This window comes from Grammomys surdaster, unplaced genomic scaffold (assembly GCF_004785775.1).
Source record: "Grammomys surdaster isolate TR1022 unplaced genomic scaffold, NIH_TR_1.0 126391, whole genome shotgun sequence".
NCBI lineage: Eukaryota > Metazoa > Chordata > Mammalia > Rodentia > Muridae > Grammomys > Grammomys surdaster.
This window is the reverse complement of record NW_021621185.1, coordinates 2,557,449-2,564,713: the sequence shown is the minus strand read 5'-3', so window position 1 is coordinate 2,564,713 and position 7,265 is coordinate 2,557,449. Positions and strand designations below refer to the sequence as shown.

The following is a 7,265-nucleotide window of genomic DNA, read 5'->3' as shown; positions in this document are numbered from 1 at the left end:
GGACTAGGAGGTACACATCCTGTATCTAGACAAACCACTGTGAAACTGAAGCCTGTCTTGATCAAAAGAGCCTCAAATCAAGGTGAGAATACTCCTGATGTAGTATGCTGATAATTGTTCTACAGAAGTAGACCACTACAGAGTATGGTTTATATATTCATGAATCTTAAGATGTATGAATTAAATAATTCTACAAGCTAAGTGAGAAATACAGGAGAAGATTAAGACCCTCAGGCCCCAAAACATGGACATGAAACTGTTTCTATACATTATTAGGATCCAAAGTTTCCTTCTTCATTGATAACCCATGCTTTTGGTCATTCTATTCCATTTCTAGCACACTGACACAAGTTCATACAAGTAAGTCAAGCATGTGAGTAGTTCATAGCAGGGCAGTCCAATATACATCCTGAAGCATGAACCAGTGGGTCCATCTGGGCCATTACCTGGCCCATTCTCACATCTTATCGAGATTCAATTCTTTGTTTTAGGGTGGTCATGATCATCATTTCTATATTGTCAATACTTCAGAAAAGAGACCAAAAAATAGTAAGATTTTCGATGGTCAATCTTTAAGTCTGCTTGCCAACTCCCTCTGGATTCCTTCAAGAAATTCTTTGCCTGTTGCTAAATTAATTTTTATAGTTTTAAATCATGCTGTATTATTGTGTTTATAAACCTGAAAGCAAACATTTCCTAGACAAATTTATATATTTGTATTTATTTTATTTTATATATTCTGCGTACTTTGCTTAATCAATCATTGTTTGATGGTACTTACTTTATGGATGATCAAAAACCTTAGACTTTGCAAGACGCTGTGTGTGTGTGTGTGTGTGTGTGTGTGTGTGTGTGTGATACACATGTACATGCAGGTGCACATATAAATGAATGCATGTCTAAATGAAGGAAGGGGACAAATTTGACTTTATCAGACATCATCTACCTTTTCTCAGATGAGTCTTTCACTGGTGGCCTGGAACTTGTCAATTAGACTAGGTAAGCTGGCACTAGGTACCAGCAATCTGCCTGCCTTTGCTTCCTCAGTGCTGGGATTACAAATGCATGTCCACGGCCTCCTCTTTTATTTTAGTTCTGGGGATTCTGCTTAGGTTCTAATGTGTGTCCCACAAAGATGGTTTTATCTGTACAACCTGAGACAAAACTATAGAACAATATAAATAACAAGTTTATGCCAAAATGTCTTAGAATAAAATTCATAGCACTTTTGAGATTTTTCCAGCTTCATTTACAAATATAATTTACCTTTCTTAGATTATTTAATATTTTTTCATAGATCATAATCTGTTTTTGTCTTCCAATACTCTTTTTGCAATTTTTAATTTGATTTATGGCACTGGACTTTAAAGGAACAAATACATTTTTTATTGTTTTTGAATCTGAGTGCAATCAGAAACATACAATCTGTACATTTCTGTTTCTCTGCCATTTGTTTATTTAGAATTACTAAAAGTCAATACTAGTCTTTATAACTGCTAGTTGATACCCAAGGACATGCAGAGTTCATTTATGAGGTTTTGAAAGCAGTTCCTCAAAACAAAAGTAGCACTGTTACAAGATAATGAGAAGTAAGCTGTCAGGGTTCAATTTCAGTTCAGAGTACAACCCTGAAGACACAAGTGCATTACCGACAGGATGAAATATCTGTGCGGTACTTTCTAGAGGGAGAGACCACAGAGTAACACTGACAAGAAGATGAACTGACGCGTACTTCATAAGCCAGATGGAACTGGTGACTAACTTTGTCCTCCACACCCCATTCACCTTATGAGTAAAGGAAGGGACTCTTGACTTAAGTGGAACGTAAACATGGTCAGAACAGATACGTTTTTGCTAGTCCTCTCAATCTGGGATATCACATGGAAGTATCTTTAACAGTTGGTTAAACATTAATCATCTTTTCAATCATGAGACCTCACCCTGTCTTTAACTGCCCCCAGTACCTTTCCTTTGGCCTAGATATTGTTACAATCCCTGCCAAAGTCTAACATATGTTTTATTTGTTGTTGTTTTTATTTTTGTTTTTCTGGTTACTTCAACTGAATATATACATTCACTGTAGATAATTTAGAAAATACCATTCAAGAGTACCAGCTTATGAAGGATGAAGTTATATATCAATAAACTCACCAGAGATTGAACTAACAAATAAATCTGCATTTATTGTGTATAATTTGCTAAGCATCATAACTTAGTTGATGTTATATTAAGCATGCTCAGAACTCTTACATCAGTCCAGCGTCAGATAAAACCACCCAACCCAGAACCTGCTCCACCAGGAGATGCTGGCTACTTCTTATAGCCCTCTGGATGTCCTGCTGCAGGTGGACAGCATGATTGTCAGGATACTTTTTTCTACCATGACAGAGAACAGAGCCATTGGCCCACTTATCTGTATTTGCTTTCAGCTCCTTTTCCAAAAGTTGATTCTGTGCATCTAAAGATAATTAAAACAATAAGTTTGTATTTATATATTTTGTCATAGAAGCATCTCTTCATCATTATGAAAATATTTTAGGACAATCTTACAGGATTATAGAAATAGCCCCTTGACACAATTAATGGTATGCTTTATGTCCTTTCTGTTTTATGTGTGCTGTGAGTTGTTACTCAGTTTTTATTCTATATATTTTTACTATTCAAAATTAAATCCTTATACTTTAAAAAATATTTTGGACATTACTATCTATCCTCTTTTTAGGATATTTAAAAATGATATGTAGGAGTTTTTCATACATTGAGATATATGTTAATATTTGACAATATTTAAAAATCTAGCTATTGCTCATACTTTTGGGAAAATTATTCCCCGAACACATAAAGTTGCACTATACTTTTACTAAGTTACATCTTTTTCTGAGCTCGGATGGAGATGGTGCTGAATTGAAGTATGAATTGCTAATGATGTCTGTGGCAGAAATTTTTCTGTCCAATCCATTTGCAGCAGGAGGCCTGTGATTGGACAGGACAAAAGGAGGCGGAGCTAAGAGTAGCATAGAGGGGATACAAAGAGGGGGGGCAAGGGGGGAGGGGGGACCGGCCGGCCCGGGGGGGGGGGTCTGTGGAAAATGGCAGTGGACGTGAACCTGTGAACCCGTGTGGCTTTTGTAATCTCAGGGAATTATGCATATCAAAAGGTTAGGATAATTTGACTAACTTGTCTAATTGTGTGGGCATCTTGGGTATTGAGATTTTACTGATATATTAAATCCATTGGTTATAAGTTTTAGAGTTTTGATTTACTGGATTAATGGGTATGGTGATATCTAACCGCGAGGATGGTGGTTATTGCATGGGGCTAGCCTAGTGCCGTGGAGGCAGCAGGGTTGGCATAGGGGCCAGGCAAGAGCCGTGGAGGCAGGCGGAGGCAGCAGCCACGCCAATGTCTTGGGAACACTGGCCGAAGCCACTAAGACCACAACCGGTGCTCCATGAGTGCGGGGACATGGTGGCTAAGCCAGGAGCCAGCTAGACGCCTCTTTTCTAATACCTCCCGCTATACATGTCCATTGTCCCTAGGGATTGATACTCACAAGAATCACTGAGGATGCTTTTCATCAGACACGAATTAGATAGGATAGTGTTGGACCTAAGAATACTCTTCTTAACAAGCACTGGGAGTGATTATCCTAAAACAGTCTACGGACTCCTGGAATTACATGCTCCATTTTTAAAATTAGACGAACCATGTTTTAACACATGGTGCTAGAACACTTGGGTATCCATATGCAAAAATAAAATAAATTTCAATACATATCTTGTATAATACATAAAAATTAACTCATATAAAAATTAAAGATAAATGAGTCAAAAAATATATATGAAACCTAAAACTGTAAAACTTCTAGAAGACAATAATTGTTGCTTTGGGTTATGAAAAGATTTCTTAAAGTTTATGTAAAATACAGCCTATAAGACTATTTAAAGATAAATTGAATTTAACTGAAATAAAAAATTCTGTTCTTGAAATGCATTGGTATGGGAAGTGAGGGATGAAAACAAGCCACAGACTAGGTGAAAATGTTTTCAAAGCTCATATCTGATAAAGTATTTATTTGTCCATAAAATATGTTATTTTAAAATACTCTTAAAATAATAAAATAAGCAATTGAGCAAATTAAATAGTAAGTAAAATAGCCAACAAATATTTCACCAAAGAAAACATGTGAAGAGACGACTATATCTAAAGATATTCAGTGGCATTAGTCATTAGGGAAAGGCAAATTAAAATCATTGACATGACATTGCTGACTTAGGGAACAGTCACTATCTAAAGAAACAGTCCAGGCCCAGGATTAGAAAAGATCTAAAGGAAGATAGGCTGAGAGGATGGCTCAGTTACTAAAGTGTTTACCTTTGAGTGTAACAACCTCAGTTTGGGACCCACAGATCCATGTAAAAAGCTGGGCATGAAGGCATGCACCTGTAGTTCTTGCAATGATGAGATGAGGCAAAGAAAGATGGATCCTCGGGACCTCCCTGCCAGATAATATTCTAGCCTACTTGGCAAAATGCCTTCCTAATGAAAGGCCCTGTCTCAAATGAAAGGTGGGAAGTGAGAACAGAATTCACCATAGAGTTGCTCTCTATGCTCCATGTGTACGTGTATCTGTGCACACACTGCCCGTGCACACATGGATATGTATATGCGCGCACACACACACATAGACATGTTAAGGGTATGGAGAAACTACTATTGGCAGGAATATAAAATCATGGAACCACTTTAAAATAGTTTCTCATCTTCATAAAATGTTGTACATACATTTCTGGAAAATAATCATTCTACTCTCAGGTATATAGCCAAGAGAAAGAAAAGCGGCTGCCTTAGTCCTCTTTCCCGTCTTACAAGATGGCAGGTGAAAAGGCAGAGAAGCCTGATACAAAGGAGAAGAAACCTGTGGCCAAGAAAGCTGGCGAGGATGCTGCTGCCTCTGGTCCCCGGGCCACTGGTGCAGCCAAAAAGGCTAAACCTAATGTTAAAAATCCCAGAAAGGCGAAGCCCCATTGCAGCCGAAACTCTGTCCTGGTTAGAGGAATTGGCAGGTACTCCCGATCAGCTATGTATTCCAGAAAGGCCTTGTACAAAAGGAAATATTCAGCTGCCAAGACCAAGGTTGAAAAGAAGGAAAAAAAGAAGGTCCTTGCTACTGTCACAGAAACAGTTGGTAGGGACACCCGGTGAGTACTCAGGTGGTGAAGCTTCGAAAAATGCCTAGATATTATCCTATGGAAGATGTGCCTCAGAAGCTACTGAGCCATGGCAAAAAGCCCTTCAGCCAGCACGCGAAGAGTCTACGCTCCAGGCTCACTCCCCAGACTGTTGTGATCATCTTCATCAGGAGCCACGGGGGCACGAGAGTGGTTTTCCTGAAGCAGCAGGGCAGTGGCTTGCTACTTGTGACTGGACCTCTGGCTTCAACAGAGTTCCTCTGCACAGAACACACCAGAAATTTGTCATTGCCACCTCTACAAAAGTTGATATCAATGAGGCTAAAATCCCCAAACACCTGACTGACGGCTGACTTCAAGAAGAAGCAGCTGCGGAAGGTCGGGCATCAGGAGGGCAAGATCTTTGACACAGAGAAGGAGAAATACGAGATTACAAAGCAGCAAAAGGCTGATCAAAACACTATGGCCTCGGAGTTTTTGCCAAAGACTAAAGCTGTTCCTCCAGGGCTACCTGCGATCTCAGTTCTCCCTGACAAACAGGATGTATCCTCACAAACTGGTATTCTAAATTGCTTACAGCCTAATAAAAGAGCTTCACATGTTTAACAAAAGAGAGAGACATTTGCAAAAGTAATACACTGAAACAATGCATATGTCTATAGACATGTTCCAAAATTATCATAGTATTCTTATAATACTGGAAAACTGGAAACAACACAAGCTGACATCTATCAATGAATATACAAGTTGTATAGGCATACAATGGAAAAATACAAATCTCAGAAAGTGCTGAGTAAGATAAGAAAACTCGTTTCCATTTACAAAAGTTTACTAAAAATGCAAAAAATATGTAGGACAAATGAAATTGATCTACGAGTGCACAGAAACGGGGAAAGGGCTAAAGGGAAAGCCTGCAGCAGAGTCTTAGTGAAACACCGTAATTTCATGGGGATATAAATAAGGTGAATGCTTTAATGAAGAATAAATTTGATTAATAGATCTAGAAGATAATATTTTACTCATATCTCCTCTACTTTTGGTCTTTTAATGCGATAACTCAAGTACTGATTAACTGTTGAATAGTGGAGTAAAAGCAACAGGTAAACTTCCAGACATTTGCAAAAGTAAAACACTGAAACAATGCTTTGTTTATTTTTGTTAGTTCTTTAAAATTCAAATATAATTATATCACCATTCCCTCTCCTTTCTCCACTGTGTCCTCTGCCACTCCTCTCAAACTCATGTTCTTTTTACACGTGCGCGCAGGCGCGCGCGCGCACACACACACACACACACACACATAAAGTCAGAGCCATTTTGTATTGGATGACCAACTAGGTGGCTTATCTCTGGGGAGCACTAATACTCCCACTTTCAGTGGTCATTAGTAGCCTGTTCTTCTGCATGTAGGGGTGGAGCCCCATGGGGTTTTATTTTCATTGGTATGTCAACTAGTGTTGCTATTGTTCGGGACTTGTATATGTAATATGAAACAGCCAAATTATTGGGGTTTCAGGACTATGGCTTTCCTGTCATAGCTAGTAGATACAATATTGAAGCAGACTTCCTAGTCCTGCGGCTATTTCAGCCTTTCCAGCCCCTCCTTAGCAATGTTCATTGACCATAATTAAGTGGAGGGATTGTGCTGTAGGTGCTTGCCCCAAGGAAATCCAGTCTTTCTGAAAGGAGATATTTTTACATGTTTGGAGTGTACCAGGAAGATGATTCTAAGATGTAGTATCCAGGAAATGGATTTATTAAGAGTGTCCATAAGATCAGCAAAGGTGGAAGAGAGGAAACGGTATTTAGTACAGGGAAAACTCCAAGTGGAGTGAAGGTCCACAACTTTCAATTACTTCCCTGTGAGTCTGGCACTAAAATGGCAGTGGCACTTAGAGTTAAGTCAAAATAGATGATAATCAAAAAGTTATAAAAATAGTCATATTGTTACATGACATTCATGAAGTTACATCACATGTATATATGTTCACATGAAATCAGGCGAAGTTTGATCTAATGTTCCAAGTATGTCACCAAAGGTGTAGCTCATGCTTTAAAAAGATGTACACCAT

At 38.6% G+C, this 7,265-nt stretch overlaps 1 pseudogene; it reads left to right on the top strand.

Moving 5' to 3' along the window:
* The first annotated feature begins 4,873 nt into the window (after window positions 1-4,873).
* Window positions 4,874-5,761, top strand: LOC114614437 (annotated as a pseudogene).
* The last annotated feature ends 1,504 nt before the right edge of the window (window positions 5,762-7,265 follow it).